Here is a 19,777-nt window from a genome sequence, read left to right as displayed (position 1 = left end):
ATCCATAGCTATGCCTTCTGCTGACAAAACATGTCCCAAAAATCTGACTTGATTGAGCCAAAACTCACAATTGCTGAATTTTGCATTACAGCTGATGGTCACGGAGTCTCTGCAACACTACCCGGAGGTGTTCCTTGTGCTCTTCGTCACTTTTGGAGTATATGAGAATGTCATCAATGAAAACCACCACAAACTTATCCAAGAAATCTATGAACACCTTATTCATCATATGCATGAAAAGGCAGGGGCATTTGTAAGGCCGAAAGACATCATAGTATATTCATAGAGACCGTATCGGGTAGTGAACGCGGTCTTAGGAATATCTTCTTAATCTTGAGTTGATGGTATCCGGTCCTTAAATCAATCTTGGAAAATACTTTTGCCCCACTGAGTCGATCGAACAAATCATCAATCCTTGGCAGTGGGTATTTGTTCTTGATGGTGACATCGTTCAATCGATGGTAGTCCACACACATTCTGAGATTGTCGTCTTTCTTGTCCACAAATATTGCGGGTGATCCCCATGGTGATGAGCTTGGGCGGATATATCCTTGCTGCAGCATCTCATCAATCTATTTCTTTAATTCCATGAGCTCAGACGAAGGCATTCGATAATACTTTTTGTATAATGGTGCCATCCCGGGCACAAGATCAATTTCAAAATCAAGCTCTCGGTCTGGAGGCATTTCGGGTAATTCCTCGGGGAATACATCGGGAAATTCATTGACCACAGGAATTAAATTTAATTCTTCGGCTACAGCTGTGAAGACCAGTTCCCTTTTGGGTATACTTCTACGGGCATAGAATTTTATGGATCGCCCTTCCTGACTTGTCAAGGTGACTTCTCGGGTCACACAATTGGTGCACACTTGATATTGGGTCAACTAGTTCATTCCTAAAATAAAATCCAACTTGGTAGACTCGATGACTATCAAAGCAGTTGGAAAACGGACCCCTTGATATCAATTTCCAACTTTCGGCAGACTAGATTGCTTTTGAGCAAGGATCCCGGGGATCGAACCACCATACTTTTTCCCAAAAGCGATCAAGGAAATTTGTTTTGGGCAACAAAACTCCGAGAAACAAAAGAGTGGGAAGCCCCAGAGTCAAATAAAATTATTGCGGGTATGTCATTAACAGGAAACATACCAATGACGACTTCGGGGTCTTCCTGGGCTTCGTCTGTGGAGAGGTGATGAACTTTCCCTTGGACGGTCTTCTGGGCAGGATATGGCCCCATGTGGTTGACTTGCAGCCGGAATGGGGCATTTGACTTCTTGGGACACTGCCTGGCATAATGTCCAGTCTGTCCACAATTAAAGCAGGAGTTGTTGCGCTAACACACTTCCCCCACTGGACTGGTCATGACATTTTTGACTTGGGTAGTGGTCTTGTTCACATTCTGCTGCCAATTTGGTTTGTACTCCACTTGAGTCTGCTGCCAGGTACGGGCCTTCTGCTCGGGCTCTCCGTCCTTCTTAGGCTCGAATTTACGCTTGTGGTCATTATTTGCGGGTCGGTTGTCATGCACAGGCTTGCACTCCCTTTCTGCGATGAGGGCCTGGTTTACCAAAGACTGGAAATCTGGAAAGTCGAGCATGCAGAGAGTACTCCTAAGGTGTTGATTTATTCCTCCAAGGAACATGTCGATCTTCCTTTCTTCTGTGGCCACATCATAGAGATAATAATGGGGTAGGTGGTTGAATTTGTGGAAATATTCACTTACTGACAAATTTCCTTGAGTGAGAGCGAGGAATTCATGTTGCTTGACCTTCATGATACCAGCTGGAATATGGTACTAGCGGAATTTGTCCTTGAAATTAGTCCAAGTGATTTCTTCGCCTGCAGGCCACATAGCTTTAGCATTATCCCACCATATAGAAGCGGGTCCTTCAAGATAGTGGGTAGCAAACGGAACCTTGTCAGCTTCTTCAGTACGAGCAATTTCAAGCTTCTTTTCAATAGTTCGTAACCAATCACCTGCTTCCAAAGGGTCAATCACTTGAATGAAACTGGGAGGGTTAGTCCATTGAAAATCTGACAGCTTTGAGTGATGGCCATTTTGATTCCCATTCTGCCCAACCAAAGCTTGCACACTTCTTTACAACTCAATCGGATCATTGTTCCTTCTTTCTTCAAACATGCGCATAATTTGTCCAGTGGAGAGTGGATTTGGCGTTGGAGGCGGTGGTTACGGATACGGCTCGTGGGAGTGTCCTGCCTGTGTTGTTGACCGACGAATAGGGACATCCTCACAAGCCTGCGTGCTGCTGCCTCCATGCGTCATCCTACTAATTTTTTCCCAATAAAAGCAACCGCGATGAGCAACATCCAAACATGGGAAGAAAAGCCAGCGACAAACCCGAAAGAGCAAAACGAAAATTGAGAAACACAGCGATCAAATAGAAAGTTCCAACATAATTATACATAGACTCGTACATGAAAGGTAGACATCATGACGGGTGCGACTACTCGCATACATGCAACAATACATCATGGCTCATACAACTACATCCGTACATCACATGACTACTGTGAATACTAGATGCTCTAGGACTCTGCCGGTGCTGCTGGATCCTCTTCTAAGTCAGACCCAGATCCTGAACTGACGACGTTAACTGAGACTACCGCATTAAAAGTAACACGACGACGCTACCTCGAGGGCTCCCCCTCAGAGTTAGGCGCTGGATGAGAAGGGATCATGGGAGCTGTGGGGGTAGGAAGAAGAGACACCCACTCAGCAGGAGCACTGTGTGGGTTCATAGTCGAGGTGCCCGAGCTACTCGGGGGAGTAATCGGGGAAATAGGGGAACTAGAACTGGGCACAATATAAGGAGTAAATCCCATAGAGGTGGAGTGGGGTAGGATCTAGTGGTGACTAAAGCAGTATGAGCACGAGTCAGCTGTCGAGCTAGCTCGTGAATCAGAAGATAACTAGCAGTGATATATCGAGAAAGGTGGCTAGTGTCACTATCAGACGCTGGATCAATGACAGGAAAGCGAACACGACAATCATCGTGCAAAGATGGGTAGTAGCAAAAATCTGGGTGGTACTGCATCCGAACCTCGGTATAGCGTAACTCAACAAGAATCTCGAACGCAACAAACTGGACGGCCTGAGCGGCGGTGGATGCATGACCGCTCCGAGAGGTACGAGTGTAAGAGCCTGATGACGAACTGGTGTGCAGTGTAACCACGGTGTGATACTCATACACGGAGTCAGCTAGACGCTCCCGGTACACCCGATATGCTGGGTCATCACCATGAGGGTACAGTCGACGCCATACATTACGAAGAAGATGCGGTGAAGTGTATGGCATCAACTCCAACTGGCACGGATATGGCACTGGAGCCATCTACACTGACAACCATTAACCGGTTAGAAATAACAATAAATCTAATGCATGTAATGCAGCATCCAGATGCAAACACTATCAACGCTTAATTAGCAAGCTAGCTAACGTTTAACTTAACTTGTCGGGGCCTAGCATGTCCTACAGTCAGGGTGGCTCTGATACCAAGCGTTGTGGCACTGCAGCTCAGAGCAAACGGTTTACCTTGCATTGCCAGCCCAGGGATCATGTCTTCTGGCAATACACAACATCCTGGTACAGAAAACAACCACTTTATTAATACTAGCGGAAGCACAGTGCGATATTACATGAAGTACCAAGGCCAAGCGGCACACTCGGTGCGACTGCACAATATGTACATTATTTAGTGAACATAAAGTGGCCTCGATCATAACAACTACGCGACAGCGGAACGACGACGAAGCGGGACTCCATAGCACAAGGACACCGGTGTGGACACGATCTAGACACGACAACACTCCGATCCAGTAAGACTTCCTGAAATCTGGCATAACACACCAGGTCAGTACATTGAATGTACTTGCAAGCTCACAATAAGCATAAACATAATGACAAATAATATCATGACATTTAATCAAGTTAAATGCAAACAACAATATGTTTGTCATGCCATGCATCCAATCTTGTGCACCGAGTCCCACGGACTCTCTTACCAATGGGTTGCCTCGCAACCAAACGGTGATCATTCACGGATCACAAACGGAACTACACTCGGTTCAACGGGTTACCTTGTAACCAAACGGTGATCATTCACGGATCACAAACGGAACCATCACGGTCAGTTTCACTGACATCATCATCATTCAACCAGTGCCATGCAAATAACTTAGTGTGCTAGATTACTTTATAAAAGTTGATCCATGGTGTGACTTACTTACGAACTAGGCCCTTATCTGCAGGCGCGGCTATCAATAGATTTAATACACTCTGCAGAGGTAGCGCATTGTACCCACACCACAGAACCCATGGCCTCGCACTCCCATTCAGGTGGACCAACGGCATTCCGACAGAACTCTCCCATTGCCATGACACTCTTTCGACCACTTCGACTAACTCCCCACTAGGCTAAGTCATGGGTGGCCCTGTGCCTACCAAAGGCAAGACGGCCACCGTCGTGGCAAAACAAAATGGTCCCAAATGGGGACAAGGTACCATCTTGACAACAACGGGCACACAAGGTTATGTTTGCTTACCGGGCCAGGGTAAAGCACGCCCGTAAACTTCCCTCGTTGGAGGTACCGACAAGAGGTATGACAACGGACCCACTAACGGCCTTCCCATAGAAGGAAAATGTGGTTGCACTGGTCAGCCCGAGTTAGTGGCACCATGACCCGATCAACTTTATGTTCAAGTTCAATTAACATCAGGTTTAACTTGAAAATAAAATGCTCGAGTCACCATATGCCATGCTCATGCAACCATATGACATGCATCTCATATCACTTGAAAATAACCGATCAACTTATCAAAAAGTTCTACTTGCACCAATCATCACTAAACTTTCCTGAGTCTTTTTCACTGGTTATTTGTAGTCATAATTTTAGTTTATTATTTGCCATATGAAACTCATCATGCATATATGAAAATAATACCGATGCTCATCCTACTATAGTCATTACAAGATCACATAGTCAATCTACTTATGCTACATCTCACATAGTTCAAGCACTTACTTCTGCAAGCTAAGCATCTTGCTCATGACAAAATAACTAACATAAGTATTATTCATTTAATAACTATATGCAAGAAACATCCTATATTCAAGTTGGAAAAATCATGGATATGGCAAAGACACCATGAAAATGTTTGTGTGGCTTTCCTTAGTTCAGAGGAGCTTCACACTCCTCCTGGATGCCTTCAGGAAAAGCTTCTCCTTCTGAAAATAATTCAAATGGCAAAAAGAAAATATCAAAAACATTTTTGAAAATTACTAGAAAATCTAGACAGCAGAGAAAAATCTCATCTTGGGTGTCCTGCTAGGGCTTTCCAGTAAGAACACAATGCAAAAAGAATCAACTCATTTGGACTTGTGGTTTAGGAGTTACAGCTAGTCAAAGTTCTGGTCAAAATTTGATTTAAATTTGAAATAAAAGAAAACCAGGGGGTGACATCGAAGGTGTAAACCCGCGGGGCGCCACTGCTTATACCGCTTCGAGCGCGGCTGAGTGGCTGACAGAGGGCCCCCACTATCAGTTTTGAAGAGAGATAGAGGGAAATAGAGGAGGGCGGCGAGTCACCAGAGCTCTCTCCGGCGAGGAGGGGTCGGCTACCGATTTGAGAGGGGGGAATGGGTAGCGGAGGTTCTAGCGCACCTGCACACACCTACGGCTTGGCTAACGGTGGTCGGACAAGGTCGGCGTGGTCGTCTCCAGCGGCTGTAGCGAGCGGAGCTCGTCGGAGTTGGCCATTCCAGTGAGGCAGGGCTGGTCCAGCAACTCCAACGGTACCAGCACGCACCAGAGGTTCACCAGAGACACGCCAGCGAAGTCAGTTGAGTTCGAGCAGCTCTTGATAGGGAGGGGCCAGAGGAAGGTGATCGCCGGCGAGCTCGGGTCGGGGACAACGGCCGGAGGCCTGCCCGGCCGGGCTGCAACTACCTACGGCGTCGTGGGGGTTATGTGAGTGCGGTGGTGAGGAGAAATGAGCTCGGGAGGGGTCTATTTATAGGTGAGGCCGAGGCAGAGATTGAGGGCTCGCTGGAGTTCTCTGAAGGGCGCCCGGCGACAAATGGCGTGAGTGAGAGAGGGAGAAGACGCCATGGCTCACGCGGGAACTATGGGCAAGCTGAGATGAGCACATGAGCTAGGAACGCGACGAGCACAGTGGCACGGGCGCACTGTTGGCTTGGCCGCACCTTGCGCGTGCTTGCTGCAGCGAGCTCTAGTGTCGGCGAGCGCTAGGGCAGAGTTAAGGGGGTGGAGATGAGGATGGTGGCGCAGTTTGGCAAGGTGCGGTGGCAGGGGAAGCGAGCACGTGCTCAACAGAGGCGCGGGTGCATTGTAGAGCGTGCTGGCTGCATGCCAACACCCCTGGATGAACGCGGTCACCGCGTGAACTCTAACCTCAGGCTGAGCTAGGCGCAAACTTCATGTCTGGCGTGTAGTCCTTAGTCGTTTGGTCGTTCTATGTGTTTGGATGGGTCACAGGTGAGTTGTGCGAGTGGGCTTCTTCCTGGCAAGTTTCTGGACAAAAACTTGTGAGGTTAACTGTGAGAGATCTAGTAAAATTTAAGAGCTGGGCATTGGGGTTTAGCACTCTCTTAGGAAGGTAAGGAAGCTCAAAAAACATCAGCCCCAAAGGATCAAGGAAAATCATACTTGCTGTGTAAAGTGGCTAATCTGTCTAGAACAAAAATGATTTTCTGTGGCAAAAATATTCCAAAAAGTTATGCAATATTTTTGCTCAGGGAGGTGCCCTAGGGCTCAAAGCATATTTTTGAATGTTCTCAGGATTTTAGGGGCAATAAAAATGAGGGTTGCTTTGGAGCATACTTCTCTGAAGTGATTTTCAGGGAAGAAAATGAATATTTTTCTTTTATGAAAAATATTCCTTGGGTTAGTTTTGGAGTTTTCTCAGAGAAAGAAAGTTGAGTTGGGGGTGGATGGGTCACTTGGGTGAAAATCAAGGGTAGGCCCAAGTGTTCAACTCCATTTGAATTGATTCAAAACTCCAATTCCAAAGCAAAGGCAACAGGAAGTCCACAAAAAGAGAGAAAGCAAATACAGGCTGTCACATTGTGCCCAGCCACCAGGCCAGCACCTGGCGTGAAGGCATGGGGTAGATTTTGCCCACCCGGAGAGATGCGGAGCAACATGCTTCATCCCCAGCTAAGGTAGAAAGCGAGATCCATCAGGGTGGGGCCCACCAAGAGGGGTCCACCCCAACCAAGGTCCAAGCAGAGAAAACACCAGCAAGGGCCTCCACCGAGGGGTCTTGTCGTGCTGAGGTCACGGCCACCGAGGGAGTGGACACGGACCGAACTCCAACAACTAACGTTGCCGAGGAGGCGGATGCTCTTCCGCAGCAAACACCACCGGGTAATCCACTTGATGAGGACATGACTACCTTGGATAAGACCAAAACTATTGCATACATGCATATTTGTCAGGTGATTTCTAGTGCAAACTATTTAATAATCTATTTATGTTATCCAGAACAAAAATACTTCACACACTTTTGTGTTTTGTCTAATTTCAGGTGTAAGGGACATTTGTACAATCCACATATGAAGATAAGGGAAAAGGAGAAGTTTAGGTTCTGTTCAAAAAGTCCTCTCACATTACTTTTGGGCCAAGAGAAGATAGAGTCCAACTCTCTAACGTTCTAGATTCAGATTTGGACTACACAAACATACCTGACTGAAAACGCCAACCAAAATTTCATACGGACTCCGAATTGCTTGATTCTATTTTTGCTGGAAAGTAAATTCCGTGCTCTTTCCAACCCAATTTGATTCACCTTCAAATTCGTCCAGAGCATTGAGATATCGACGAAACAATCTGGCGCTACAGGAGAATCTGAGTCAAACAACAAGTCAAAAGGTGTTGCATCACCTCCAATTGGGCCCATGAGCCTTGTACGCCCTAGGGTTAGTTTTAAGCTGCCTTGGGACGTCCTCCCACCTCCTTGGCCGCCACCCCTTACTCCTATATAAGTAGATCCATCTATTAGCTTTTTGCTTGGGATTTGTTTAGTTAATAGTTAGCCATTGCAACTTCGTGTACTTTGTTTGTGTCCAACGACCAGACCAATACCGCTTACGGATCCCCACCTTAATCAATACTTCATATATACTCGCAATATTCAGATTGCTTTTATCATTTTCTTGCTTGTTCTTCGATTGCTTGCAGGAATAGACCTTCGTGGTCAGGTTGATTGTGCTCCAGCGTGGTCAATAATCTCTCTAAGTTGGTTTAGAAATTGCTAAGGCGCAACGTCGTGCACTCTTGTAGTCGGATCGTCAAAGTCATCTTCACCAAATCGATAGTTATCATCTCATCAAAAGATCGGGACACCCCGCCTCTATCAAGTGGTATCAGCTTTCAGGTTGCTCAGTTAGAATTTCCAGCCATCCCTGGATTATATTTATTTTCTTACCTATTGTCCAAGAAAAAACCACAAAAAAAAGTTAGATCTATTCATCATTTGTCCTAGCTAGTCTGAGCCCTTGCAATTTTCTTTTCATTGTTTGCATTATTGAATTATCGGTTGCATCGTCGTGTCGAGTTGCTGGTCTTAGTGTCTACTTCGTTTAGAGTTTCAAGTTTTGTTCACATTAGTCACGCTGCCGCTGCATCATTATCCCTTCCGCTGTCGACCACCCATCCATCAATTTTGACCCGTGCTACCCACCGTTCATTGTCATAATCATAGTTGAGATCGTTCACATCTTTGCTTGATCCAATCTGCATCTTATCTAGTTGTTTTGGAAAGAGAGAGAGAGAAAAAAAAGACGGAAAAAAGAGAAAGAAAAAGAAAAAAGTGTGAGGAAAAAAAGAGAAAAAAAATCGGATCTATCCAGACTAAATCTCGTAGTTCAATTCGGATTGGAATCTATTTTGTGCACTGTTCAGTAAAACATGCATAACTTTCCCATACGAAGTCTGTTTTGGCTCCGCGAGTACTCAAATGAAAGCTAGCGACCAGCCGCATCTAAATAGTTGCAGAATCTAATTTCATATTTGGCACCTCCAAATAGGCTTCTAAATAGGTCTTTTTGCCCTCCGAAGTTCGCGAACACAGCTTATTCCAGTTTTTCAAACCAGTTTTAGAATTTTTTGACTCCTCATATCAACTCGGAATTGAGTGATTCTTTTTGCATTGGAAAGCTTGAGTTAATAGCACTCTTTGAAAAAAAATTATCAGAAAATTGGCTCAAACTTTTCAAGAGGAAAGTTGGAGAGGAGAGAGTTGTTGTATATCCTGTTTGGTAGTTGTTTTTCATGATAATCTTTACTACCGTTGTGATCTTCACTTATATCTTGCTGTCCAGAGTTACTTAATATCCTTCATTGATGCTAGTTGTGCTATGTCGTGACCTCATTAGTGTTCTAGGCTCGCGTCTCTAGTCCGGTCTAGCCTAGGACCAGCACAGTACCGTCGTTGAGCATTTATTCAACATTGCATCTTTGAAATGGTTATTGCTAATCTTTTGCTACCATATAGAGCAAACCCAGCTCCACATACTTCTACACCATGTATACGTACATTCCCCTGGCAATCGCTTTACACAATCTTCAGAGTTAGTTAACACCGCTGGTTGCCTGTCACCACCTGTCGTATGGTAAGAACTTGTAAGATATTGCTATTTGCTTTATTATGAGCATGTTACAACCACATCCTAGTAGTTCATAGGAACATTATTCTCGAATTTTGTTTCTTGTTTCTACTAATCATGACAGGTTCCGGAGATAGAAGTTCTTGGACGACAAACACATCTTCACCATCACGAGAGTTGGGACAACACACACAAGCACATGGCCAGGTTATATCTTTACCGTCATTTGACGGTAGATTTTAATCCTCATATTTATCTAGCTTGGGACCTTGAAGTAGAACAAATTTTTAGTCACCATGACTTTTCTGCACTTGAGCGAGTATGAGCTGCCACTAGAGCATTTACTGGTTTTGCTTCTTTTTGGTGGAGTGTGCATTGTAAGAAAAACATTGATAACCAACCCACAACTTGGAAAGATTTGAAACATGTAATGAGACAACAATTTTTCCCTCCTTACTATCGTCGTGAATTGCTTCACAAATTTGAACAATTTAAACAAGGCAACAACACTATTCATGCTTACTATCAAGAGTTCAAATCTTATATGCATCATTGTGACATAGAAGAATCTGAGGATGATACAATGAATAGATTTTTTGGAGGTTTGAATCATGATATTCAGGCAAGATTTTGGTACATTCCTCGTTGCATTACTGGTATGTATGTTCGTGCTTGTACCTTTGAGAGACAGTTCCAGGAGGATGCATTGGGTGACTACAACAACTACTATTCCAAGTCATGCTCACTACCATTGGTTGATTCCTCCACCGTTGTACCTACTAGAGCAGCCACACCTCAGATTGTGAGTGCGACATCGTCTCAAGTGTGTGGTACATTGTCATTGTCCATACCTACATCAGCTACATCTTTGCGACAAGGTAACAGTAAAGGTATTGACGATATAACTTCACATGAGAATGATGCACCCCTAATTTTAACTTAAATACATCATGTGTTGAGTTACCTATTGATTTGAGCATGCCACCTATTTTAGAGAATCATGTTACTATCATTAATGTATCATGTGATCAAACAACTAAAATACCAACAATTTTGAGTGCGCCCATTGAATTAACTGTTGATGTCAAAGAACCCTGTGAATCAGGAAATAAATCAGATTTGGATCAAATACATTTTAAAATAATTGTGCCAATGTTTAATCATTTTGATATGACCTCTAACGTTGGTGACCATTGTGTGTCAAATGACTTATTGCATGTTTTCTTATTTAAGCATGTTGTAGCATGTAAATTTGACACACCTAAGGTTTATTCACCAATGTTGGGAAGGTTTAATGATGAATATTGTCAAACTTTTTATATGAATAAGAGCTTCACTTATATGTGCAAACTGAGTTGCAATATTTTCATGCCTTTTACTTATTATAATATTTTAGCTTTATATTTTGTAGTCTATGAAGGTTCCTCATATATACATGTATCATATGTGCAAAAATCAAGGGAAGTAAAAATGGATGACATATACATATACAACATGTACGCCTTGTCTCTTTTGTTAGCCACATTTCAGGTTAAGCAACGCCCGAGGACGGTTTTTTCTAAGAAGGGGAGGATGATGAGGACATGACTACCTTGGATAAGACCAAAAATATTGCATAGATGCATATTTGTTAGGTGATTTTTAGTGCAAACTATTCAATAATCTATTTATGTTAGCCAGAACAAAAATACTTCACACATTTTTGTGTTTTGTCTAATTGTAGGTGTATGGGACATTTGTACAATCCACATATGAAGATAAGGGAAAAGGAGAAGTTTAGGTTCTGTTCAAAAAGTCCTCTCACGTCACTTTTGGGCCAAGAGAAGATAGAGTCCAACTCTCTCACGTTCTGGATTCAGATTCGGACTGCACAGATATACCTATCCGAAAACGCCAACAACTTTTTCATACAGACTCCGAATTGGGTGATTCTTCTTTTGTTGGAAAGTAGATTTCGTGCTCTTTCTAACCCAATTGGATGCACCTTCAAATTCGTCCGGAGCATTGAGATATCGACGAAACAATCTGGCTCTACAGGAGAATCAGAGTCAAACAACAAGTCCAAAGGTGTTGCATCACCTCCAATTGGGCCCATGAGCCTTGTACGCCCTAGGGTTAGTTTTAAGATGCCTTGGGACGTCCTCCCACCTCCTTGGCCGCCACCCCTTACTCCTATATAAGTAGATCCATCTAGTAGCTTTTTGCTTGGGATTTGTTTAGTTAAAAGTTAGCAATTGCAACTTCGTGTACTTCATTTGTGTCCAACGACTAGACCAAGACCGCTTAAGGATCCCCATCTTTATCAGAACTTCATATATACTCGCAATATTCAGATTGATTTTATCATATTCTTGCTTGTTCTTCGATTGCTTGCAGGAATAGACCTTCATGGTCAGGTTGATTGGGCTCCAGCGTGGTCAATAACCTCTCGGAGTTGGTTTAGCGATTGCTAAGGTGCAACGTCATGCACGTTTGTAGTCGGATCATTAAAGTCATTTTCACCAAATCGAGAGTTATCATCTCATCGAAAGATCGGGAAACCTCCGCCTCTATCACCACTTGTCTTTGTTTCTGCTTCCTTGAATTATTTTGCTTCTAGGTCTTCGTCTTACCAGTATCTGGTTTCTTATTACTCAATCTATTGATTTTACTTGTAGCTCTGTTGATTGAAGAACTGAGCTCTTGGAAGAGGTGGCCAGCATTGGCAAGAGTGCTGCCGAGGAAGCAACCAAGATTGCTGTCGTGGAAGGCCACGAACAGACTACCGGGGATATCCAGGAGTCCCGAAAAGAGATAGAGAAGACCTCTGGCAGCACTTCTGGACTAGGCATGGTTGTTGAGGAGAAAGCTCCTCTCCAATCCATGGGCCCTCTCCCCATGAACCATCTTTTGGCTGCGGCTTCGCATCCCTCCCAGAGCAAGTTGGCATTAGTCCTTGCCCAACCTAGACTCGCAGTTCCTGGTTCGTCTGCTGCAGCGAGCGTGGATTTTGATGAAGAGATCAGAAGCATAATGGCTCCGCTATCCTAGAGTGTTATAGAGGCTGGCGCTTCTGCCTATAGCGCCATGGATCTAGCCTTCCTGGAATCCATGTCGGCGGGGCTCAAAGATGCACCACACAGGTACGATCTCAAGTGGCAGGCAGTCAAGGTGCAGCGTGACTCTGTCGTTCTTATGGAGAAGAAGCTAGTGGACAAGGGCAGTGAACTGCGAGAATGGTACAAGAAGCAATCCCACTCCGTCATGCGGCAAGAGGAGGTGCTGACCATGGCCAAAGAAGATATTGCTGCCTGGGAGGTCCGCTTGGCGGAGCGCAAAGCGCTTCTAAATGCCAAGGAGAAGGACATCTCTGTCTAGGAAGGGAAGCTCGAAGCCACCCTCCACGGCAAGGATGAGGAACTAGAGGCTCTTGTCCAGCAGCGTACCAAGGATTTGGAGGGTAGGCACAAGGCCACGATTGACGCTCTCACCCTTGAATCCTCTACCCAGTTGGAGAAGGTTACCAATGAGCTAGCTGACGCTTCTACCGCCAAGACTGATCTTGATCACCAAGTGAGCAAAATGATGGAGGACCTTGCCGGGAGCAACAAGGAGATCACGGTTCTCAAAGAGGAAGTGCAGAAAGCAGAGACCATCCTGAAGGAGGTGCAATCGGAGCTTTCCTCCAAGAGCCATGACCTTGATACCGCCAACGGCGCCATTTCTGACATGAAGGTCTAGCTTGGCTCCTTGGAGAAGCAAATTGAGTCTGCCGGTGCCCGGGAGAAGTTGCTGATAACAATTTTGAACAAGGCTAGGACCCTCCTGGAGGACGTGGAATAGAAGCTTGAGAATCAAATCCACCAGTGCGACCTCTGGATCAAGAACCTGGTTGACATTGCCGAGCCCCTCACTACCCATATTGAAAAAATGGATATGAAGAGTTGGGCCTTCTCGGTCGGCAATCATGAAGTCCCAAGTGTTAAGCTGACGCTCTTCTTCGAAGGCTTGACCGAAGGGTTGAAGATGTGTGAAGATGACAAGGCTACATGCTTTGCTGAGGAATCCCGGAAGCTTATCGCGATGCCCTCTTGCTCGTCTTGAGTAACCTTGCCTTCCACCATCCGGACCTCAACCTCGCCGATGGCTTCAAGAGGCTGCCGCTGGGTGCCGACACTTCTGCCGCTTCGGAGAAAGCCGCCCCCCTGCTGACAAGGTTCTCTCTGTCCCAAGAGTTCCCATAGGTTGTCACTCCTAGCTTTGAACCATTCTTGCTGCTGTGTCACCCTGTAATAAGACATAATATGTATCTCGTTTTCAGGCTTCGTACTGCTCTTGCTTTAACGCTCGTAGAACTAATGTTTATATGCTAAAGCATGCTATCCCTTTTGTGTTTACCCGTCGGTATTCATATAGTTAGTTTCCTTTGCATGCTTTGGTTGCCCGCCAATAGCATACTACCGCGATTGCTTTGAGGAACGGGTCCTTAACATTTAGCTGGCAAGGATACGCTGCCGGTGGCTTTTTCCTTAACAGTCCTTGATGCTGCCACCCACTTTGTTGAGCAGGCTCGAAATGAAGCGAGGGCGCAGACAAACATAGTAAGGTGCCATTGTACGAAGGACTTGCCATACGAAACTTTGTTGTCCGAGGGATAGGCAAGTGCAAGCTCCAAAGTAAAGCTAACTAGCAGGTCAACTTAGCTTTTATCTATGCTCCCCTCCTGCCCGGGTGTACATTTGTTTACTCATAACATCTTTTCTTCCACCTATGGTTGCCCCTCCTGTCCATGTCTCCTAGGGAGACCATGCTCGCATACCCATTTTTGCTCTACAAGGATGAAACAAAGGAAGGAACACAAGGGAAGGACTAGGCAATCCATTAGCTACGCACCAAGCCCCGGCGAGAGCTGGGGGAATCAGCAAAAAATGTTTGCAACTAATGATATACGGTGGAAAAGGAGAAGAATCAACCCCCTCCTCCTTTTATTTCACTTCCAATGATCTCTCGATGGCTGGCGCGAAGGACACGCAAGCGCGAAAGACCTTGCTGGGGTACGCTTGCCGGGTCATCAACAAACAGATTCACACCAGCGCTCAACTCGCGATTTGCCCTTGGCGGGATAAATGCAGGGCCGACCTCCACGCGGGCTCATCGACATTGGTGACATCACCATTGCGTGACCCAATCATTGGTGAGTGAGAAGGGAGGGGGAAGCCAATTATGCACCATTTTTCTCATTTGTCCAAACAAGCTGCATTTCTTGGGCCCGGACGCGCTCGACAGGGGGAGGCCATAAGAAGGAGCAGCACCACTTCACGCCTTGCTCATTCTTTTGGCTGTGGATAGCATGGTGGCCACGCCATCCATGCCAACCATGGTATCCGCGGTGTCGCTGTCCCTCATCCTCGTCGTCGCCTCCGCTGTGGCAGAGACGAGCGACGGAATCTGGAAGGGACGAGGCTAGGGAGTAGCACCATACTTTTTTCCGAAGCTGTTGATGAAGAGGATGATGATGAAGCTCGACGCACTGTTCACATCTTCAGGTTTGCACAAGCGATTCCCCCTACCTGGGATGCCAAAGATGTCATGGATGGACATGATCACCGATGGGGCCATCGTCCGCTTGTGGTTCGGCAAGGGGAAGATCACGTTGCACAAAGAGTGAAGGCCATGAAATAGCACGACGGTGGTGACGCTGGTGGTTTTTACCCAGGTTCAGGCCACTGAGAAGCGTAAAACCCTACTCCTGCTTTGGTGGATTGGATTGGATGGAGGAGCACAATGAACATGCAGTGCTCAAGCCTGACAAGGTGGACTCGGGGAGAGATGCTACGCACGTACAAGTGTGCAAGGGTCTGAATCCTTTGCTAGGTTGCATTGGACCTCCTTTTATAGCTTAAGGGGTAACCACAATGGCAAAACAGTCTTTATCTAGTGGTTAGATAGCTAACAATGCTATGATACCTAACTCTGGTAGTTAGGAGAAAGTGCATTAAATGTACTACTAGGTGTCGTGCTGAGGGTGAACTCCGGCAAGCCTGCCATTCCGCTTAATCATCTTCGGCTTATCTGCTCGACACGCCTCTGGCTGGGTGTCACATGAGAGTAATCTATCTTCTAATGGGCTGCCACATGCTTAGTGGAAGCCACTTAATAACTTGGGGGCTCGACACCGCATTGATAGGTGATCTGCGTCATGGTGCGGTCGAGCGGTGGTGCTTTGGCAGGAGTCCTCGCCTTTGGCTGACCCGGCAAGCCTACTAGGGAAATTTTGGACTTGTCCCTGGGGCGGCCGCGACCCGGCTATGCTCTCCTGCCCGGCAAGGGAGGCCTTCCCAAGGTGATGCTCTCTTGTCTTATTCGAGTTGGTCTTCTTGATCTACTCCTTGATCTCACGAAGAGTGGTTCCTCTGGCTTAGTCTTGTTTTGCATGTTGGTTTAGCCATTCCTTCATCAGGCCTTAGTTGCTGGGAGGCTTCTTGTCCATGCACAAGTCAGGGGGAATAAATACCCCTGTTTGTGTACCCCGATAGAGACAAAGATATATCCTAAAATTTTGGGATAATAAGGCGCGGGTTGAAAGTTGGGGACAAGCCTAACGTGTATTGTACCAAATCAATTCGCACTTCCCTCGATGGAAAAACAAAAACAAATCAATTCGCACCACACAAGAGAGTCTAGTCTTGTTGTCGTGGTTCTAAGCCTGACAATAGAGTGGGGGGTAGGTATGGAGAGGCAAGGTCCTAGCTATGGAGAGGTTGTAAGCACAAAGGATGTACGAGTTCAGGCCCTTCTCGGAGGAAGTAACAGCCCTACGTCTCGGAGCCCAGAGGCGGTCGAGTGGATTATGAATGTATGGATTACAAGATGCCGAACCCTTCTGCCTGTGGACGGGGGTGGCTTATATAGAGTGCGCCAGGACCCCAGCCAGCCCACGTAGGAGAAGGTTTAAGGTGAGTTAAGTCTGGGGCGTTACTGGTAACGCCCCACATAAAGTGCCTTTACTATCATAAAGTCTACTTAATTACAGACCGTTGCGGTGCGGAGTGCCTCTTGACCTCCTAGTGGTCGAGTGAGTCTTCGTGGTCGAGTCCTTCAGGCCAGTCGAGTGTGTCCTCGTTGGTCGAGTGAGTCCTCGTTGGTCGACTGGAAGGCGACCTCTTCTAGGGATGTCCTAGGGTAAGTTACTTGGGACAGGTCCGCGACCCTACCCTAGGTACATAACCCCATCATTAGCCCCCGAATGGATTGAGGCTTCGAGTGAAGGAGGAGTTGATGTCGTTTCCGATTAACCTTTGCGCTCTAGTTGTGCGCTGTTCTGGATCAAAGAATCTCTTCGTTGACAGGGAGCAATTCGTCTTCGGTCGACTCGATCCATTCTATTTTTGCGTCGAGTGATCTTTCGAGCTTCGTCGATCTCCGAGCGACGGATCGCCGGAATCTCCGTGTCTGACAGACTGATTTGTTGTTCGCGGATTCTGCGGGGTGCGAAATTTGGGGGCGCGCGCGAAGCGGGGCAGACCGCGGCGTTCGGATGGGACGGGGCGTAGACGCCTCGATCTCCGCGCCGCCTTTTTCGCCACGTATCCAGTCCTCATAACTGCCCACAGATATGATTAGATCGACCGGGCCCACACGTCAGCCACTCGGAAGGGACCTTATAAATGTGCCCGGCGAGGATTTCTGTGCTGCGCCTCAGCATTCTCCCTCTCTCCCTCTGCTCCCTTCCTCCCTGCTCAGCGTGCCCGCTCTCATCTCCGCACCGCTTCCTTTCGTGCATCTCACCGGAGACCATGGCCAAGGAGAAGACGGCGGCGCTGGAGCGTGCCAAGAAGGCGTCGGCATCGGAGAAGGCGAAGGGGAGATCCACCAGCCGCCGAGGATCCTCGTCCAGATCCCGCCTGCCGAAAGGCTGGGTCCAAGGCGACTGGATCCAGTCGACCATCACGGAGAAGGACCTCCTCGACATGGCCAACGAGGGCTTGATCCCTCACGGAGCCGCGAGGTTGCCGGGGAAGGAGTGGCAGCCACAGCCAGAAGAGGGTGAGTGTGTGCTTCTGGCCACTCATGTCGATCGGGGGTTTTCCTTGCCACCAAGCATTTTCTTCCGGGGTTTCTTGAATTTCTTTGGAGCGCAGCTCCACCACTTTACCCCAAACTCCATTGCCTACCTTGCTGCATTCGTGTCCATGTGTGAGGGTTTCTTGGGCTGTCGACCGCACTGGGGTTTGTTCAAACGTATCTTCACGTGTCGCTCTCAGACCGTGAAGAAGGCGAGCCCAGGTGACGAGAAGACCCGAGTCGTCCAAATGTGTGGGGGCCTGGGAATTCAAGTGAGGAACAATAGCACCTTCCCGCCCATGTCTTTTCCCGAGTCCGTCAGGGGCTGGCAGTCGACTTGGTTCTACTGCCAGGTCCAGTCGACGCCAGGGCAGTCGAGTGGACTCCCTCCGTTTACCATGGACCGAGTGAACAAGCCCTCCCCTCTGAAGCTGATTCCGGAGGAGAAAGCCGACGTGAAGATGTTGATGGAGCGCGTGGTGCAGCTGGTTCGGGACGGTGTGACAGGCATGGACCTCCTGGAGGTTTTCCTCAAGCGTCGCATCCAGCCTCTCCAGTTCAGGAGCCACTGCATGTGGTTGTACTGCGGGCCCGAAGACGAGACTAGAGTCCATCCAGAAGAAGTCGACGATGTCACTCTGGAGAGATGGATGGCAGCCATTACCGGAAACAGGGACAACCCGCGCGGAGCCAGAAGAATCCCTCCACTCGACCACGACAGCATCCCAAACAAGGTACACTTGCTCTGCTTTCCATTGTCCTTGTCGTATTCATTTCTGCTAACCCTGTCGACTGGTCGACTGATCCTTGTTTGGGCGACTGCTAGGCCTTCACCGAGCTATACTCGATGCCCAATGGGGCACAAGCTTCGACTGAGGAAGGCGAGGCGAGCGGGGCGAGGCGAGCGGGGGCGAGGCGAGCGGGGGCGAGAGCCAGGAAGAGGAGGAATGGGACTCGGATGCTGCAGGGGATGATGACGACGATGATGATGATGAAGGTGATGAAGATGACATCGAGGACGAGGAAGAAGAGGAAGAGGAGGTCGTTCCACCGCGCTCAGAAAGGCGGTCGAAGCTTGTCCACGACCCTTCGACCGAACGTGGTAAGGGGGTTGCGACCGCCACCCAGTCGACCAAGCGCCCCCGGACCACCTCTCCGGCGCCGACTGAAAAGGCGCCGAAGCAGCCTAGGGCGGCTTCATCGAAGCCGACCAAGCTCCTGCCGAAGATGAAGGTGTCCATCCCCACCATTTTAGGGTAATTGTGTTGCTCATATTTTCTTATTCTTATGCGAACTTTATCTCTGGTCGACACTGAGGTTAGTCGACTGCTCCTTTGGTGTTGCAGTGCTGCTACTTCTGAGACCTCAGCCCGGGCCGACGACCACGAGATGGAGGATGCCGCAACTTCGAATCCAGGTGCTGTGTTCTTAATACCATTCTTAGTCGACTGACTCGCGATCTCTGATCCTGACCCTTCTCTGCAGCTCCACCCAACACTGTTATCGATCTTCCTGATGATGATGAGGATGAAGAGCCGCTGAAGCACAGGAGGAGTCGAAAAGCGTCCGCCAGCAAGGTGCCTCAGGATGTGTCAGCGCCTGAAATTCTGACTGTGGAGGGAGAGAACACCACTCGACACACGGTGACCTTCGCGACTCCACTGACGAGTGCTCAGCAGCCCTCCCTCTTCACGACTCACCACGTCCCAGAGGACCAAGCTGGTGCGGCGAAGGAGGCGATACGCCAGGCGGGACTCATGATGGAGCAGCTGAAGACCATCCGGGATGCGAGCCAGGCAGCTTATGACGCCAGCTCTGCCCTCCAAAGCAATGTCCAGGTCAGTCGACTGCTGTTTGTTCTGCTGGATATGCTACCAAAAACTTTTCTTTTCCGGGATTTATATTAGTCACCCACTGGGAGTGTCGAATAAACTCCGTGTTAGCGGGGCACGCTGAGTGCACCCGCTGGGTGTAGTCCCCAAGGCTAAGGTCGACTGCTGGCAGTCGGCCTTAGGCTTTATAATGTCAATCTTTCTATCAGTCGACTGGTCGACTGGATTTCGCAAACCGGTGGGGGCACGCT

The sequence above is a fragment of the Triticum aestivum genome, chromosome 5B (genome assembly GCF_018294505.1).
Source record: "Triticum aestivum cultivar Chinese Spring chromosome 5B, IWGSC CS RefSeq v2.1, whole genome shotgun sequence".
Classification (NCBI taxonomy): domain Eukaryota; kingdom Viridiplantae; phylum Streptophyta; class Magnoliopsida; order Poales; family Poaceae; genus Triticum; species Triticum aestivum.
The sequence above is the reverse complement of the archived record's forward strand: the minus strand, read 5'-3'. Positions refer to the sequence as shown.